This window comes from Aotus nancymaae, unplaced genomic scaffold (assembly GCF_030222135.1).
Source record: "Aotus nancymaae isolate 86718 unplaced genomic scaffold, 86718_ANA_hifiasm-v0.15.2.pri h1tg000092l, whole genome shotgun sequence".
Lineage (NCBI taxonomy): Eukaryota > Metazoa > Chordata > Mammalia > Primates > Aotidae > Aotus > Aotus nancymaae.
Genome location: NW_026988507.1, coordinates 5,202,257 through 5,223,071, shown reverse-complemented (window position 1 = coordinate 5,223,071; position 20,815 = coordinate 5,202,257). Strand labels below are relative to the sequence as shown.

Below are 20,815 nucleotides of genomic sequence, written 5' to 3'. Positions count from 1 at the left end.
GCTGGCTCTGAAGAGAGGAGCAGATCTCCCAGCACAGCTTTCAAGCTCTGCTAAGGGGCAGATAGCCTCCTCAAGTGGGTCTCTAATGTCAGTGCCTCCTTACTGGGAGACATCTCCCAGCAGGGGTCAATAGACACCTCATAAAGGAGAGCTCCAGCTGGCATCTGGTGGGTGCCCATCTGGGATGAAGCTTCCAGAGGAAGGAGCAGGCAGCAATCTTTACTGTTCTGCAGACTCTGCTGATAATACCCAGGAAAACAAGGTCTGGAGTGGACCTCCAGCAAACTTCAGCAGACCTGCAGAAGAGGGTCCTCACTGTTAGAAGGAAAATTTAACAGAAAGCAATAGCATCAACATCAACAAAAAGGACATCCACACAAAAACCCCATCCAAAGGTCACAAGCATCAAAGACCAAAGGTAGATAAATCCACGAAGATGAGGAAAAACAAGCACAAAAAGGCTGAAAAATGCAAAAACCAAAATGCCTCTTTGTCTCCAAAGGATCACAACTCCTCACCAGCAAGGGAACAAAACTGGATGGAGAATGAGTTTCATGATTTGACAGAAGTAGGCTTCAGAAGGTGGGTAATAACAAACTCCTCCAAGCTAAAGGAACATGTTCTAACCCAATGCAAGGAAGCTAAGAACATTGATAAAAGGTTAGAGGAACTGGTAACTAGAATAACCAGTTTAGATAAGAATATAAATGACCTGATGGTACTGAAAAACAGAACACAAGAATTTCGTGAAGCATACACAAGTATCAGTAGCCAGATCGATCAAGCAGAAGAAAGAATATCAGAGATTGAAGATCAACCTAATAAAATAAAGTGTGAAGACAAGATTAGAGAAAAAATAATGAAAATGAAAAAATAAAGCCTCCAAGAAATATGGGACTATGTGAGAAACCAAACCTATGTTTGATTGGTGTACCTGAAAGTGATGGGGAGAATGGAACCAAGTTGGAAAAGAACTTCAGGGTATTATCCAGGAGAACTTCCCAACCGAGCAAAATAGGCCAACATTCAAATTCAGGAAATACAGAGAATACCATAAAGACACTCCTCTAGAAGAGCAACCCCAAGACACATAATCATCAGATTCACCAAGGTTTAAATAAAGGAAAAAATGTTAAGGGAAGTGAGAGAGAAAGGTCAGGTTACTCACAAAGAAAAGCCCATCAGACTAACAGCAGATCTCTCTGCAGAAACCCTGCAAGACAGAAGAGAGTGGGAGCCAATATTCAACATTCTTAAAGAAAAGAATTTTCAACCCAGAATTTTATATCCAGTCAAACTAAGCTTCATAAGCAAAGGAGAAATAAAATCCTTTACAGACAAGCAAATGCTGAGAGATTTTGTCACCACCAGGCCTGCCTTACAAGAACTCCTGAAGGAAGCACTAAATATGGAAAGGAAAACTAGTATAAGTAACTGTGAAAACATTCCAAAATGTAAAGACCATCAACACTATGAAGAAACTACATCAACTGATGGGCAAAATCACCAGCCAGCATCATAATGACAGCATCAAGTTCACATGTAACAATATTAACCTTAAATGTAAATCGGCTAAAAGCCCCAATTAAAGACATAGACTGGCAAGTTGGATAAAGAGTTAAGACACATCAGTGTGTTGCAATCAGGAGGCCCATCTCATGTGTAAAGACACACATAGGCTCAAAATAAAGGGATGGAGGAAGATTTACCAAGCAAATGGAAAGGTAAAAAAAAAAAAAGCAGAGGTTATAATCCTAGTCTCTGATAAAACAGGCTTTAAATGAACAAAGATGTAAAAAGACAAAGAAGGACATTAAATAATGGTAAAGGGATCAATGCAACAAGAAGAGCTAAATATCTTAAATATGTATCCCCCAAAAAGGAGCACCCAGATTCATTAAGCAAGTTCTTAGAGACCTACAAAGAGACTTAGACTCCCAAAAAATAATAGTGGGAGATTTAGCACCCCACTGTCAATATCAGACAGATCAACAAGACAGAAAATTAACAAGAATATTCAGGACTGGAACTCAGCTCAGGACCATGCAGGCCTAATAGACATCTACAGAACTCTCCACCCCAAATTGATAGAATATACATTATTCTCAGCACCACATCACACTTATTCTAAAAATGACCACATAATGGGAAGTAAACACTCCTTAGCAAATGCCAAAGAATGAAAATCATAACAAAAAGTATCTCAGACCACAGTGCAATCAAATTAGAACTTAAGATTAAGAAACTCACTCAAAACATACAACTACATGGAAAATGAACAACCTGCTCCTGAATGACAACTGGTTAAATAACGAAATTAAGACAGAAATAAAGAAGTTCTTTGAAACCAATGAGAACAAAGACACAACATACCAGAATTTCTGGGACACAGCTAAAGCAGTGTTTAGAGGGAAATTTATAGCACTAAATGCCAACATGAGAAAGTGGGAAAGATCTAAAATCAACACCCTAACATTACAATTAAAAGAACTAGAGAAGCAAGAGCAAATAAATTCAAAATCTAGCAGAAGACAAGAAATAAGTAAGATCAGAGCAGAACTGAAGGCGTTAGAGACACAAAAAAACTATCCATAAAATCAGTGAATCAAGGAGCTGTTTTTTTTAAAAGACTAACAAAATAGAAAGACCAGTAGCCAGACTAATAAAGATGAAAAGAGAGAAGAATCAAATAGACACAATAAAAAAATGATAAAGAGGATATCACCACTGATCTCACAGAAATACAAACTACCATCAGAAAATACTATAAATACCTCTACACAAATAAACTGGAAAATCTAGAAGAAATGGATAAATTCCTTGACACATACACCCTCCCAAGACTAAACCAGGAAGAAGTCAAATCCCTGAATAGACCAATAACAAGTCCTGAAATTGAAGAAGTAATTAATAGCCTACCAAACCAAAACACAAGCCCAGGACCAGATGAACTCACAAACAAATTCTACCAGAGGTACAAAGAGGACCTGATGCCATTACTTCTAAAACTATTACAAACAACAGAAAAAGAGGGACTCCTGCCTAACTCATTTTATGATGCCAGCATTATCCTGATACCAAAACCTGGCAGAGACACAACAATAAAAGAAAATTTCAGGCCAATATCCCTGGTGAACATCGATGCAAAACTCCTCAATTAAGTACTGGCAAACCAAATCCAGCAGTATATTAAGAAGCTTATCCATCACAATCAAGTTGGCTTCATTTCTGGGATGCAAGGCTGGTTCAACACACAAAAATCAATAAACATAATCCATCACATAAACAGAACCCATGACAAAAACCACATGATTATCTCAATAGATGCAGAAAAGGCCTTCAATAAAATTCAACACCCTTTCATGCTAAACACTCAATAAACTAGGTATTGATGGAACATTACCTCAAAATAATAAGAGCTATTTATGACAAACCCACAGACAATATCATACTGAATGGACAAAAGCTGGAAGCATTCCCTTAGAAAACTAACACAAGACGAGGATGCTGTCTGTCAACACTCCTATTCAACATAGTATTGGAAGTTCTGGCCAGGTCAATCAGGCAATAGAAAGAAATAAAGCGTATTCAAATAGGAAGAGAGAAGTCAAATTGTCTCTGTTTGCAGATAACATGATTGTATATTTAGAGAAACCCATTGTCTCAGCCCCAAAATTCCTTGAGCAATATAAGGAAATTCAGTAGAGTCTCAAAATACAAAATCAGTGTACAAAAATCACAAGCATGCCTATAAACCAGTGACAGACAGAGAGCCAAATCATGAGTGAACTCCCAACAACAATTGCTACAAAGAGAATAAAATACCTAGGAATACAACTTAGGAGGGATGAGAAGACCTTTTCAAGGAAATAAGAGACGACAGAAACAAATGGAAAAACATTCCATGCTCATGAATAGGAAGAATCAATATCATGAAAATGGCCATACTGCCCAAAGTAATCTGTAGATTCAATGCTATTCCCATCAAGCTACCAATGACTGTCTTCACAGAATTAGAAAACAACTACTTAAAATTTCATATAAAACCAAAAAAGAGCTTGTATAGCCAAGAAAATCCTAAGCAAAAAGAACAAAGTTGGAGGCATCACGCTACCTGACTTCAAACTATACTACAAGGCTACAGTAACCAAAATAGCATGGTACTGGTACCAAAACACATATATGGACAAATGGTACAGAACAGATGCCTCAGAAATAACACCACACATCTACAACCATCTGATCTTTGACAAACCTGACAAAAACAAGCAAAGGGGAAAGGATTACCTATTTAATAAATGGTGCTGGGAAAACTGGCTAGCCATATGTGGAAAACTGAAACTAGACCCCTTCCTTACACCTTATACCAAAATTAACTCAAGATGAACTAAAGATTTAAATGTAAGACCTAACACCATAAAAACCCTAGAAGAAAACCTAGGCAATACCATTCAGGACATAGGCATGGGCAAAGACTTCATGACTAAAACACCAAAAGCAATCGCAACAAAAGACAAAATAGACAAATGGGATCTAATTAAACTAAAGAGATTCTGCACAGCAAAAGAAACTATCATCAGAGTGAGCAGGCAACCTACAAAATGGGAGAAAATTTTTGCAATCTATCTGACAAAGGGCTAATATACAGAATCTACAAGGAACTTAAACAAATTTACCAGAAAAAGACAAACAACCCCATCAAAAAGTAGGCGAAGGACATCAACGAACACTTCTCAAAAGAAGACATTTATGCGAACAACAAACATGAAAAAAAGCTCATCATCACTGGCCATTAGAGAAATGCAAATGAAAACCACAATGAGATATCATCGCATGCCAGTTAGAATGGTTATCATTAAAAAGTCAGGAAACAACAGATGCTGGAGAGGAGTGGAGAAATAGGAATGCTTTTACACTGTTGGTGGGAGTGTAAATTAATTCAACCATTGGGGAAAACAGTGTGGTGATTCCTCAAGGTTCTAGAACTAGAAATTCCATTTGACCCAGCAATCCCATCACTGGGTATATATCCAAAGGATTATAAATCATTCTGCTATAAAGACACATGCACACATAAGTTTATTGCAGCACTATTCACAATATGCAAGACTTGGAACCAACACAAATGCCCATCAATGATAGACTGAATAAAGAAAATGTGGCACATATATACCATGGAATACTATGCAGCCACAAAAAAGAATGAGTTCATGTCCTTTGGTGGGACATGGATGAAGCTGGAAACCATCATTCTCAGCAAACTAACACAGGAACACAAAACCAAACACCACATGTTCTCACTTATAAATGGGAGTTGAACAATGAGAACATATGGATACAGGGAGGTGAACATCACACACAGGGGCCTGTTGTGGGTGGTGGGGGGCAAAGGGAAGGATAGCATTAGGAGAAATACCTAATGTAGATGATGGGTTGATGGGTGCAGCAAACCACTATGGCACATGCATAACTATGTAACAAACCTGCACATTCTGCACCTGTATTCCCAAAACTTAAGTATAATAAAAATAAATAAATAAATAAGATAAATTTTTTTTAAAAAAAGTAACATCTTTAAAATCTAAACAAATGAATATGAACAATCAGGAACACTTAAAACAAATCTATCAAATGTCTATGACTCTTTTGGACCACAAACTTGTAAAGATAGCAAATTAAAATAATAAATTTACCTTAGAAAAACTTATGTTACTTCATTGCATTAAACATCTGAAATAAAATAAATGGGGAAAAGCTAAATCAGACTTTGTAATAGAAATAATGCTATATGCTCAACACATCCCACTTTCTTTTATTCTATGAATACAGTGCTAATACACTTTCCACTCCACTTGTTTGGGAAAAGCCCGCAACTAACTTATAGCTAAAGGAATATGTGTAGAAGTGATACTTAATGCTTCCAGGTCTAGCCTCTAAAACTTCCATATTCTGTCTCTCTTTTCTTGCCTGCTGGACGATACAAAAATATACAGTGGAATGCAAGGAGGCCGTTGAAGATCAAAAAACAAAACACAATGAAAGCCACATGATGGAAGGAGATTAGAGTTCTTGAAATACTGTGAAAAATAAAGGCCTTCCTCTTACCTCCCAAGTTACCGTCACTGAATTATGACATGAGCTAGAAATAAGAGCTACTGAGATTTGAAATTGTTCATTATAGCAGTTAGCCCACCCTAACAAATATGGACTCCTAAAATTCCATGCATATTTAAAAATCAAAAGTTAAAGAATTTATTTTCTAATTCTCCTTAATGTTCAATTAAAACATTATGCTGTAAATATAATCAAATTTTTAGTATACTAAAAAGCACAGTTGGAGATAAATGACTTAAGGGAATGGGACAGAGTCACAATGATTACATTTTGAAAAAAAAAAAAAAAGGGGCCTGATAGTTCATTAGGGATTTGATTATTCTATCATGATTTCTCCAGTGAGTATTGCTCAGTGAGGACAGTTTTAGGTAGAGACAAAGGGACCCAAAACACTAATGACTGGATCAAATGTTCTTCAACTTTATGAGATTAAAAAAAAAACTTCTTTGTCAGAGTTCTGATGATGTAGATATTATCTTACACAGATTATCTTATTTGAAAATCCAAAATACAATGAGCATTTCTTTGAGCATCATGTCAGTGCTTAAAAAGTTTTGGATTTTGATATATTTCAGATTTCAGATTTTCAGACTGGGTATACTCAACATGTACTTTCACATCAGTGTATTTTTGTATTTTCCTAGATTTTCTTTATTCTTTCTTCTAAAGTATGCGTACTGTAAGCGGGCATTTTCTCATTATCTATATATTTTATTTAAGTATATTTTATAATTTTTACTTTATGTGGTTATTTTTATACCTACAGATTCTCCTTTTAATGTTTTTTACTGTTCCAGTCATAAATTCTTGTAAGTGTTTATAAATCTTATATGAGATGACTCTAATTTCTAAATATATTTCTTCTGTAAGACATGTGTTCTTTCATTAGTAAAGATTTTTAAAGTGAGTTTTCAATAAGACCAGAATGATGAAGCAAAAACACAGGCATCAGAAAATGGATAAAAATTAATGAATATGAATTCCTTTCTTAATATCTGATTATCCAATCACTGAGGGATCATTAATGTCTCCTCCCAAATTATTTTTTAAGATAAACTGAATTATTTTATATCCTCTCTGGCCCATATCAAAACCAGATGATTATACAACCTGCAAATGAATCATCCATCACCTGACTAGCTCTCACAGGACCATAGGTGGCCCTTTGGTCTGAATCCTATAAAAATATGTCCCTTCATAGTATATTTAGAAGACCCCATCGTCTCAGCCAAAAATCTCCTTAAGATGATAAGCAACTTCAGCAAAGTTACAGGACACAAAATCAATATGCAAAATTCACAAGCATCTCTATACACCAATAACAGACTTAAAGAGAGCCAAATCATCAGCGAACTCCCATTCACAATTGCTCCAAAGAGAAGAAAATACCTAGGAATACAACTAACAAAGGATGTGAAGGACCTATTCAAGGAGAACTACAAACCACTGCTCAAGGAAATAAGAAAGAACACAAACAGATGGAAAAACATTCCATGCTCATGGATAGGAAGAATCAATAACATGAAAATGGCCATACTGCCCAAAGTAATTTACAGATTCAATGCTATCCCCATCAAGCTACCATTGACCTTCTTCATAGAACTGGAAAAAAAACCATCTTAAACTTCATATGGGACCAAAAGAGAGCCCACATAGCCAAGACAATCCTAAGCAAAAAGAACAAAGCCAGAGGCATCATGCTACCTGATTTGAAACTATACTACATTGCTACAGCAATCAAAACAGCATGGTACTGGTACCAAAACAGAGATATAGACCAATGGAACAGAACAGAGGCCTCAGAAGTAACGCCACACTCTACAACAAACCTAACAAAAACAAGCAATGGGGAAAGGATTCCCTGCTTAATAAATGGTGATGGGAAAACTGTCTAGCCACGTGCAGAAAGCAGAAACTGGACCCCTTCCTGACACCTTACATTAAAATTAACTCCAGATGGATTAAATATGTAAACATAAGACCTAACACCATAAAAATTCTGGAAGAAAACCTAGACAAAAGCATTCAGGACATAGGCATAGGCAAGGACTTCGTGACTAAAACACCAAAAGCATTGGCGACAAAAGCCAGAACAGACAAATGGTATCTAATTAAACTCCAGAGCTTCTGTACAACAAAAAAAACAATCATTAGAGTGAACCAGCAACCAACAAAATGGGAAAAAATTGTGCAATCTACCCATCTGACTAAGGGCTAATATCCAGAATCTACAAGGAGCTAAAGCAGATTTACAAGGAAAAACAAACAAATCCATTCAAAAGTGGATGAAGGATATGAACAGACACTTTTCAAAAGAAGACATATATGAGGCCAACAAATATATGAAAAAATGTTCATCATCACTGGTCATTAGAGAAATGCAAATCAAAACTACATTGAGATACCATCTCACGCCAGTTAGAATGGCAATCATTAAAAAATCTGAAGACAACAGATGCTGGAAAGGATGTGGAGAAATAGGAATGCTTTTACACTGTTGGTGGGAGTGTAAATTAGTTCAACCATTGTGGAAGACAGTGTGGCGATTCCTCAAGGACCTAGAAATAGAAATTCCATTTGACCCAGCAATCCCATTACTGGGTATATACCCAAAGAACTATAAATCATTCTACTATAAGGACACATGCACACGTATGTTCATTGCAGCACTGTTTACAATAGCAAAGACCTGGAACCAACCCAAATGTCCATCAATGATAGACTGGACAGGGAAAATGTGGCACATATACACTGTGGAATACTATGCAGCCATAAAAAACGATGAGTTCATGTCCTTTGTAGAGATATGGATGAACCTGAAGACCATCATTCTCAGCAAACTGACACAAGAACAGAAAATCAAACATCACATGTTCTCACTCACAGGCAGGTGTTGAACAATAAGAACACATAGGCACAAGGAGGGGAACATCACACACTTGGGTATGTTGGGGGTTGGGGGGGCTAGGGGAGGGACAGCGGGGGGCAGGGAGGATGGGGAGGGATAACACTAAGAGAAATGCCTGATGTAGGTGACATTGGGATGGAGACAGCAAACAACCATGGCATGTGTGTACCTACGCAACAATCCTGCAAGATCTGCACATGTACCCCAGTACTTAAAGTACAATAAAAAATATGTATATACAAATATATACTAATACACACTGAAAATATCAAAAAGGAAATAGAATATGCAGCTTTCTAAACTAATTTCACAACGGAATTTTTTTTAAAAGGAGAATATCAGAGAACTAATGTTCTATGGGAATGTATTCCAGAAAATGCTACTAGGGTAATGGGGAAATCACTGCAACTTAATTAAATTGGCTTCTCACCACATGACATCATTTATTTATTCTTCTACCTAATAAACATTTATTTAGTACCTTCTATATGCTAAGCCTAATAGTACATAAAAGTACAGGAGCCTTAAAACTGTTTATGTGAATAAAAATAATATTAGTTTCCTACTGAGTTAATGCCATCAAAACAAAATAAACCTGGATTCTGACTGTAAAGGATCCAAGTTCATCACAGTGCAGTAGTAGTAGTTAGGCATGGACACTTGGTAGCCAAACTGCCTGAGTTTAAATCCTATCTATTCCACTTACTAGCTGTATGACCTTGGGCAAATTACTTAACCTCTCCATGCCACTATTAAGTGGGAACTGTGTCAGTACCTAACTCAGTTGTTCTGATGATTAAATTGAATAAGTTAATATTTATAAAGTGCTTAGAAAAGTGCATGGCATATAGTAAGCATGATGTGTATTTCTGTTAAATAAATCAAATAAATATGCTGGGGTCATAGGGAGTGTTTTTCTTTCCTTTCTCAAACTAGTTTATTGCACACTTACTCTGGGAAATTTTTGTAATAAATCAGTAGCCTGTTTAGATATTGGTGAAAATGAGATAACACAAGGCCATTTGGGCTCTTCCCTTAAGTAGGAAGCTTTATTGAAACATCAATCTTTACCCTAGATAGTGAGCCATAGTCTGCTAGCTCTCATTATTTTCTCCACATACCTGATTGAAAAAGTCAGGGTATAAAAATGTAACAGCAGGATGAAGAAATAAAGTTGATTTCTAGTTTTTTCTTTATACTTCTCCTAGTTTTTAGATTTTCCACAATGGTGTATCTAAGTTCTTTATGAATAAAAAAAAGTTATTTAAAAAATCAGCCCTCAAACTGGGGTTAAAAACAAGATAAATACAATACAGGAATTTTTCTCCTTCCCAGTCCTAAAGTAATTGGCAAAGGTAATTAGGAGGTCAAGGTAGGATTCACCATTATGTTTCAAGTTTGAATAGTTGTGAGTTTAGCAAAGAAATTCCAAAACTTAACATACTATAAAATTCATAAACATTAATATAATTTAAAGAAAAACAATATAATTCACATTGAAATCAAAGCTGTTTGAAAATTCAGGTCATTGTACCTTCCTTACGTTCAGAGTTACCTTAAAATTAAAATGATAAGAAATAACTCACATTTTGAGGATTAAAAATGAGAAGTCTTCTTATAGACATTTCATAATAATAAAGTCTAAAAGGTCCTTTTTTCACTTCCAGATTGAATAAAAGCATCTTCCTTATTTCAGTAAATGCTAGATGGATCTTTCTGATTGCTCAGGCCAAAAACCTCGAGTCATTTCTCTCACATCCCACATCCAATTACTCAGTACATCCTGCCTGCTACTTCTCAAGATACAGACAGAATCTGGCCACTTACCATCTCCACCCACAACTGCCATGGTCTAAGTCATCATCCTAACTGGTCTCCCTGCTATCATCCTACCCTTCAGTCTAGCCCCAAAACAGCATCCAAAGAAGTGATTCTCTTAAAACATAAATCAGGTTGTGTCACTCCTTCTGCCTAAAACCCTTAGTGGTTTTCCATCTCATTTGAAGTAAAAGCTGAAGTCCTTGCTAAACCATCCATGAGCTTGTCCACTTTACTGCTCTGATATCGCTCTCCTTTCCTTGTTCCATTTCAGTCTCCCTGGTCTTCTTATTGTTAATATTTCTAAAACAAGCAGTCAGGCTTTTACGTTTGCTGTTCATTCTGCCTCGAATGCTCTTCCTGCAGGTGCCCTCTTAGTTCACTCCCTCACCTTCTTCTGTGCTTTGCCCAAATGTTACCTTATCCAAAAGGTTTTCCCATGACTACCTCTTTTAAAATTGCAAACCATGCCACACACATTTCCTCGTACCTCTCCCAGAATTTTTTCTACATAGCACTTAACACCATCTAACATACCGTATATGTTTCATATTTATCCCATTGTGTCTCCTCAATAGAATGAAAACTTCATGAAGACAAGATGTTCCTCTGTTTTATTCTCTGATACATTCCCACAATCTAGAATAGTGCTTAACACATAGTAGCTGCTCAGTAAATGTTTAGTAAATGTTAAACGAAAGTGGAGGTGTTGGGAAAGCTATTGGATAAATACTCCTCGAGTGTAGAGAAAGGTCTCAGCTGGAGATATAATTGTATTAGTCATCAGTAAAAATGTATTAAATTAAAGAGGCTGGATTCAGTAAAAAGAAAACTTTTAAGAGAACTAATTTATTAAATATTCGTTGGAAAAGCATAAAGACAAAAAGAAAGCACTTTGCTGGAAATGCATAGTGATAAAAACAATGTATTTTTTTTTCAAATTAGCAATTTGTACTAAATTAGCAAAATGTACAAATTAGCAAAACGTACTAAATTTCAAATTAGAAAAATTTACAAAACTGAAGGCTATTTAAAAGATACACCATATCCAACTAATTGCAAGAGACTGAATCGGTAATGTTTCATTACTTTCTAATTGGATTTTGCTTTATTTCATGTTCAAGGTTATCTTGTCTTCTCAGTAAATGAAGGACATTGTATGCCTTTCCATCCTTCTGTTTACCATCAGATCTTAGACAACCATGAAACACAAATAAGGAACTGAGACATATGCAATATATTGTTTCTAAAAAATTCCCCTCTCTATTCTTCATCTTCTGAGACCATTTAATTGTGCTGGTGATTGGCAAGACACGTGGGAATTGAAAGTAATATACTTGGAAGTAAATGGAGATTAAAATTATCTTCCCAATAATTTGAAACTTATTCTGAAGTTTCTTCAAAAAAATAAATGAAGAGCCCAAGATCAAGTAACATTTACTGAGAATCAGCCATTAGAATGCAGAACAGTCCCCTCAAAGACTGCTGTCTGTATTTTGTAGAAATAGATGGGAAAAAATGGGAAAAATATTATAAAATAACCACCACCATTGCTCAGTAATTTCCGTTAATTGTATGAATGAAGTTGTTGACCCACTGTACTTCTTAAATGACATCACTCATCAATCCCTGCAATGAGTCTCAACATAATGAAAATACAGTTGGGCTGAAAAATGCCTAGCTTCAGAGCAGTCTAAAAGCTTTTCAAACACCTTTAATGCATATTCACAGCCATCACTTTCCAAAATGTAATATTTCATCACCTACTATATTTAAATTTCTAAAATCTGCATTATATATTTCAAGGATGTTTAAATCAAAGTTAAAGTATCAAAAAGCCTACATATTTAACAAGTAACATGCATTAAAGGATGCTGATACAGCAGATAATAAGCAACCAACGGGACAATATTAGCAACATGAAAGCTGCAAATAACTGCAGTTTTAAAGTTATGAAGATGAAGAAGCTGAGAAAGAATTTAAAAGGAAAGAGATAACCAAAACCAAATAAGGTAAAGAAAATAGTATAAAGGGTATAAAGGCAAGAATGTCGAAAATATAGAAACAAACTGAATAGTCAGTGAAATAGAAAATTAGGCAAATGAATTCAGAATCTGACTAAGCTAAAAAAAATGGTATTAATCAACCATCACACCAGACCCACAGTTTTTAAAATGGAAATTATTATAACTGGGGTGGGAAAACAGAAGCAAGAGAATTCCAGAAATATAGTGGAAACTAGTATTAAATAGGTCACCATTGCGATTTTCTTTAGTTTCCTGTCTAATAAAATCTCTAGAGCCATCTTTACTCCATCACACCTTCCTTGAACTCCTCATTGCATCCATCATTATTAACCACAAATCTCACCTTCCCTCACCACAACACAACCATTTTCCTGGAAGAGATTTGTACAGAGTATGTAAGTCAAGAAAATGACAAAATTTGAGCCCCTTCAAGACAAACCATTATAAGTTATACTGAACACTTTTTGAACACCAGTACCATAGAATCATAGACTCACAAGGTCAGAAGACTCTAAAGGTCCTCTAGTCTAATCATTCATTCTCGAAGTCCCTCTATAATATTCCTGACAAGCAACTAGATTACTTTTACAAAAACATGTTGATTGCTAAGAGAACACTGCCTCCCCCAAAAATTGCCCAATTTACCTTCAAATATCCTTTCAACCTGTTATTTATTCAACTTTTATTCCATTCAAACTAAACATTTTAACCAAGACATCTATTAACAAGAAAACATGAAAACACCAGAGCAAATGGTCCTACCCTACAAAGACTCTCATTTTATTAATCTGATTGGAGCATCTCCGAGAATCAGTGTACTTTTAAAGCTCCCCAAGTGATTCTGATATGCAGCCAGAATTGAGGACCATTGCACCGAACTAACTTCAGTTCACACCAAGGTAGATTTACTGAAGGAAAATGTCAAAAGATCCTTCTCCCTAAAATTTCCATCTGTGAGTCTCAGTTTGACTTCTTGATGATTATACAGAAGAATAGATTATACAGTAGAATAAAACAACATTATGACATAGAAAGAGTACAGCATTTGAATGCAGAGAAACCAAACCCAACCACTTCCTGAGTGGCCTCAGCCAAGTTGTCCATCTGTCCTAAGTCTTCGTTTCCACATATGTGAGAAGAGGATAATAATAACTAATGGAGAGTTGAAGAAGCTAACATATTGCAATATTGCACATGGCCAGCACAGTGCTATCATGTCTTCCTGAGCCTTATCTAGGTAAATGTGGTGAGCAGCTCCTAGGGTTGACCCATGATTCCCACCCCTTAGTGTTCATAACCTATATAATCACCTCCCATTCAATGTACCTGAGGCCTGTGACTTGCTTGTAATCAATAGAATATGGCAACGATTAAAGGATTTTTGCCAAGGTAATTAAGGTCCCAAATCAGTGAATTTCAAGTTAATCATGAGGAGGCTTCTTCTGGGTGGGCCCTTAAAAGAGTGACTGGGCCCTCCCTGAAGTCAGAGACTCTAATCAAGAAAGACTGTTGAAGAATAAGGGGTCATGTTACAGAAGCTCATGTGGCAAGTAACTAAATGGCCTCTAAGCACTGCAAGTGGCCTCTAGGACCTGAGGGCAGCCTCCAGACATAGCTACAAAAAAACAGGGATCTCCGCCATATAGCTTTAAAGAAATGGATTGTGCCATCAACTAGTAATTTGGTTTACAGCAGTAGAAAACTAATATTGTTAAGCACCAACAATTTTAGTTTGAATATTTTGAGTCACTTCCTTTTGAAAATAACTTCTATTTTCCTGGTCACTACCTAAAACACGTCCACTTGAGCTAAATTTTCTTTAACATGTGGCTTGCAAAAACAGATGCAAGCATCACAGCAAAAATGTATTCAGGCAGAAAGCATCAATGGATATTAAATCTGGGGCAGTGGTAGTGGTGGAAATATAATGAGGAATGATATTTACATTAAATTTTATTTTGTTTTTTACCCAAAAGTACAGATCTGCCAGGCGTGGTGGCTCACGCCTATAATCCCAGCACTTTGGGAGGCCGAGGCAGGTGGATCATGAGGTCAAGAGATCAAGACCATCCTGGTCAACATGGTGAAATCCCGTCTCTACTAAAAAAAAAAAAAAAAAAAAAAATACAAAAATTAGCTGGGCATGGTGGCGTGCGCCTGTAGTCCCAGCTACTCGGGAGGCTGAGGCAGGAGAATTGCTTGAACCCAGGAGGTGGAGGTTGCAGTGAGCCAAGATTGCGCCATTGCACTCCAGCCTGGGTAACAAGAGCGAAACTCCGTCTCAAAAAAAAAAAAAAAAAAATTCTAAAGTACCTATATGGTGTTAGTCTCATATTTAGAGAAAAGAGAAAAGGACTCCCTTGTTATTGAATCGTTTTGCTAATGATCCTCTCTTTAATCATCTGGAATGCAACCCATTCAGTTTGAAGCTCATGTAAACTCCGAAGCATGCAAAATATATTTTGAAGAGTTTCAGTACTAATCTATTATAGTTTGTATTACTCACTTGACCCCACTAGACTTATGCTGCCTTGGCATATTTATATGTTCGTGCGTGTGTGCGTGTGTGTGTGTGTGTGTGTGTGTGTGTGTGTGTAGAACTCCTGCCAATCAGAAAAACCTGAGAACCTTAATTTTCCTCTTTCTATATTTGCACATGCAAGTATTTAAAAGTATCTCTAAGTAATTCATACCCAAACACATCATGAAGGCTCATTCTTTCACCCTTGCTCACTGATGGTTTTATGTCAGACCACACGCATTATCTATCTTTAATTTCTGAAAGGAGTCTTTCTATTAATGTCCTTTATAAGGTGTTATGCAGAGGAGATTAATGGCAGTCCTTATTTGATAGACAGTACCTAATAGTCAGCCACTGCTTCCCTCTCCTCTCTGCAGGCAGTCCCTGATTCCCAATGTAGAGGCTAACACTGCATAGGTAGTTTTCCACCTCCCTTATTGAGGACGTGAGCCCATGACCCTAAAACTACCTGACAAAGACAATTAAATACTAAGAATGACAGAATGAAAACATAAAAGAGCTCCAGTTCTTGATGACACACCTCAAGCAATGACTTAACCTGAACTTCAACCATCCTACTGCCAGATTTCTTTGAACATGAGAAAATAAATACTTTACGTAAGCCCTTTTTGGGTGTCTAGCTACTTGCAGCTACAAGCATCCTAAATGATACAACTACCTATCTCTAACAATTTTTAAAACTCCCTAAACCTCAGTTTTTCCAATAGAGGAAAAAATAATAGTATCTGCAATGAAGATAAATTGTGCTCAGCATATAGTAAAAACGATAAATTATTAGTATTAACATAAAATAAAATTAATGTAATGAAAACCTATATAAATACCCAATAACTATATGTTGAATGTAACTGCATTATTAATGGTTGAACTGTGTTCCCCTAAAAGATGTTAAAGCCCTAACCCCCAGTACCTGTGATAGTAACCTTGTATGGAAATAAGATCTTTGCAGACAATCAAGTTAGGATGTAGTCATTAGGGTGAGCCCTAATTCAATGTGACAATGTCCTTATAAAAAGAGGATATTTAGACACAGACAGAGACCCGAGCACAGGGAGAATGCCATGTGAACATGAAGGTAGTAATCAGAGTGACAGGTCTACTAGATAAGAAATGCCAAAAAGTGCCAACAAACCATTAGAAGCTAGGAGAGAGGCACGGAATAGATTCTCCCCCACAGCCCTCAGAAGGAACCAGTTCTGCCAACACCTTAATCTCAGACTTCCAGCCTCCCAGAGCTGTGAGACAATACATTTCTGCTGTTTAAGACGTTGTTTGTGGTGCTTTGCCATGGCTACCCTAGCAAGCTAATACATACATTTAATGTTTTTAAAAAAACCCTAAATTCCAAAGGAAAACATGCACACAAAAAAAGACAGAAATAGAGTGTTCATTTTTTGCACAGCCATACATTCATAAGCCAATGTTTATTTTCATGGATAACTAATGGTAGCACCTACAAAAAAAAATGATTCCGGAAATAAAGTCTTTAAACATGAATTTTAAGGTTAGAAACTGGAGATCTTTTCAAAGAAAAGAGGAATATTCACAGAGAAAAAAAAGAATAATTTTGAAGTTACATAATATATGTTAATAGAATGAGAAAACAGAAAATCTAAGGGAGAATTTTCAAATATAGAAATAAAGTAGAAGAATAAATGGGGTTAAGAAACAAGTGCACTTTCTTAACAAAATGATGAAATCACAAATGCTAAAGTAGATTAAGACGATAATGAGATGTAAGAAGAGAATCCATTTGGACATATCTTTTAAATTTTAATTCTTTAGAAAGAACTATAAATTGTTATATTTGCATATTTAATCATTACTTTTTAAGCCTTTCAGTTCTTTGAAATTTTTTACTAAAGAATTGTCACTAAAAAGATGTGGAAGAAGATGTTTTTTATTGAATTTGAATATATTATTCACTTAATTACAACCTTCACATAACAAAGGTTTCCTAATGTAGTCTCATCTAAATTAATAGATAGATACACAGTGAATCCAAATGTTTAATGAGCTACAAGGTTTATTAACATTCCCATTTTATTTATTTTTAGCTTTATCAAAGCTCATCTATTGCCCACAGGCTTGTGATGTACATATCACATAATAAAAAGGCAAATTAAATTTAAATTCTTAGTGGCAGAATTTCCTACAAGCAAATGAATACCAACATGTCTACGCTATTTCAGTACTGCCAGATTTTAAATGGAAGATTAAAGTTTTTATTTGCTTTTAATTAGTCTTATATTTATACAGAAAGAGAAAGAGTACAAACCAGTGCAAATGTTACCAACAAACCCATAATATGAAATAATTTACATAAAAATGGGTATAATTTCCACAGTTCTGGAGTAGGTCTGTTGCCAAATAAGTACATTCCTCATTTATTGACTGATATTGAAATTAATAGTGATTAATTTCTGTGAAAATGCAAATGTTCTTAAGAGAGTAACACTTTAAGCTACTCTCAGTGAAAACAGTTGAGATCCTAACCTACACACAAATTTTTATAGTTCGCAGGTAGCGGGCTGAGGAGGGAGGAAAGGAGAAAAGCATTCATGAGATGGGCTGGAAGCGCCCAAACTGACATTTTTCAGGCTCCTCAGATTATTTATATCTATTCAGGATTCTATTTTCTTCAAATGAACATCTTCTCATTTAAACCATGACATGGAAGTCAGAGACCTAAACACTGGATAGACTTGTGCAAATCGTGGTCTAATTTCAATTCGTTTGCAAGCATTTACTGAGTACCTGTTATGCACAAAATACTGAGCTAGCCTTTACAGAAAATACAAATATAAGAAAGATACAGCGGCCAAGTTCTCAGAAGCTTACGTCTGGCAGAGATATAAAACAAGTTCAAAATTCAGTAACTGTATAGGCGGTATAGCAAGATGGGTTAAAGTGTGTGCCTCCAAATTAGAATGGCAGGCTTGAAATGCGGCTCCAGCACACATATAATCTAACCTCTGTGTGCCTTGACCCTCAACTGCACAATGGAAATGGACTGTTATAAAGGTTAATTGAATTAATACATGTAAAACACCAAGAACAGTACAAGCAATAAGTATTATGTAAGGGTCATTTGAGAAAACTAAAAACAAAAAAGTGCTAATGGAGTTCAAAGGACACAAGGTGGCGTTTGATACAAAAACAATGACTTTTCTAAGATAGCATACAGTAGACAATATTAGTGACCCTCCCACCCCACCCATCCTGCACAAAAGGACTTCTCTACCTTTTCAGAGAGTACTGCCATTGTTCATCCTAACAGCTTCAATTCACATGTGGTTTGCACGGTAACGTATTCTTTCCCTTTTATTTGCTCTTCCTCCTGGTCATAATGGAAACAACTTGCACTAAAACTGTCATTTTATAACAAAAATATGTCAACGTCCCACACAAACTTTGCAAAAGATGTTGGGGTGGATTTTTAAGATGTGAGTACATGAGTATCCTTCCACATTCATTTATTTTTAATATATAGAGAAATAAACTCTCTTCTGCTAAAAGAATAGAGAACATGAGTTTAATCTGGTCAAATCAGTCTTGGTTTTTTAGGATGGCATAGTTTTTGGTGTAGTTAGGATTCAACCAAATAGTCTAAAACAAATCAAAACAATTTATCACACTTACACAAAGTAAAATGATAATTTGACACAAAGCCAAATGTTCGTACATTATATACAACTTAGAAATAAACCTTTTTAAATACTAAATATATAAGCTTTTAAATATTAACTTCTTATATTTCCTATTTCTGAGAGAAGTAAGGACAGCTGATTGAATTTTTAGTTGTGTGCCCAAATATGATATGTTGAAGTACTAACAATATACATCCCCCACCTCATCCCTGTGAATGTAACCTTATTTGGAAATAGGGTCTTTGCAGATGTAATTAAGTTAAGATGACTTATGTTAGACTAGTGTGGCTCCTGATCAAATAACTGGTATCCTTATAAGAGAAATATTCAACACAGAAATAGACGAGATTAAACACACAGGAATAAAGGCCATGTAGCAATGGAGGCAGAGATTGGAGTGATGCTGCTATCAGCCAAGGAATGCCAATGATTGCCAGCAAATACCAAAAGCTAGATGAAAGACAGAATTCTTCTCCCAGAGGCTTCAGAGGGACAACAGCCCTGTAGATATCTTGATCTGAGACTTCAAGTGTCCAGAACCGTGACAATAAATTTCTGTTGTTTTAAGTTAACTGATTTGGTATACTTTGTTATGGCAGCTCTAGGGAGCTAATACAGCAGGCCAATTCATTCACTCAGCAATACTTATTGAGTCTGCTATGTCCTGGGCGCTGTACCTAGTGCTGCTGGGATATGGTATGAGTAAGTGTAACAAAGGACCAGTTCTTGGAAGTTCATGTTTTTACAGAGAAGACAGACATTAAACAAACAAAATGTACTATCATTCATTTAATTGCAGTTGCAAACATCATAACCGAAGTACCTCTCTCAAGTCATTCTCTAGCACAGTAATTGGTTTTATTTTCTTTATAATCTTCACTATTGAAATTATCTTGTTTTATCTTATAATTGTTGTCAGTCTCCTCTCATTCCATTGCTAGCTTTTAGAAGAGTACATGACACTACAGATACCCAATAACTGCTGAATGAATGAATGGGGAAAAAAAGGTACAGGGTGACAAGAGAGCATTTATTAAACAAGTGTGAGCTTTTCTAAAAGATCAAAATGGGAAATTATGTTCGGGCAAAGTAATAAATAGGAGTTAACTGCTCACTGCTCACTGGGGACTAGTAAGTGTTAATTTGAAGACTAGACAGGGAAGAATGTTTTTAAGCAAAGAAAATAACACTATAAAAGCCCTGGGCAGGAAAGAAAGGCACATTTAAGAAATTCATAGGTGAAGTTGATGAGGGCCCAAAGAGTAAGGAGAGGCTACATCAAAGAAAGTTTGGTGAAGCAGGCAGGGGCCAGATCATACAGGAATTGAGGCAAGGTTAAACATTTTGACCCTATCGTAGTAGACAATGGGAAACCTTCCCTGAATTTTCCAAAGGTGAGTGAATGATCATATTTGCCTTGTAAAAATTTCTCTCTACCTCACGACTATGAATTAGAAGAAGGCAAGAGTAGACATAGAGAGATGAGCTAAGGACTATTCTAGCAGCCTGGATGAGAGATGAGAGAAGCTCAGAGAAGGGAACGAGCTATGACAAAATTGACAGATTCAAAGGTTATGAAAGTGGTTCAAAAATGTCCAGAAGATTGTAATTGTGATGGATTAGAGGTAGAAGAGTGAAGGATAGGGACAAGGCTTCTGGCTCATGCTGCTAGGTGATCTTTCTTTTTTTTTTAATAAAGAATTAGAAGAGAATGAGGTAGTAAGGGATGGGTAAAAGAGTTTAGTTTTGACCATGT

The 20,815-nt window shown here is 36.0% G+C and overlaps 1 protein-coding gene across 3 annotated transcripts in view; it reads right to left on the bottom strand.

Annotated features, from left to right (window-relative positions):
• The window catches only part of NELL2 (neural EGFL like 2), a 428,916-nt gene that overhangs the window by 384,611 nt on the left and 23,490 nt on the right, over positions 1–20,815 (bottom strand). The window contains exon 1 of one of the 3 annotated variants that reach the window (XM_064369807.1): positions 18,654–18,671. The exons of 1 other annotated variant lie outside the window; for it this stretch is intronic. The gene's annotated coding sequence lies outside the window, so the exon portion shown is untranslated. Of the gene's footprint in view, positions 1–5,693; positions 5,712–18,653; positions 18,672–20,815 lie in introns of those variants that run through there. One more of the 3 variants, XM_064369805.1, reaches the window with a different exon arrangement.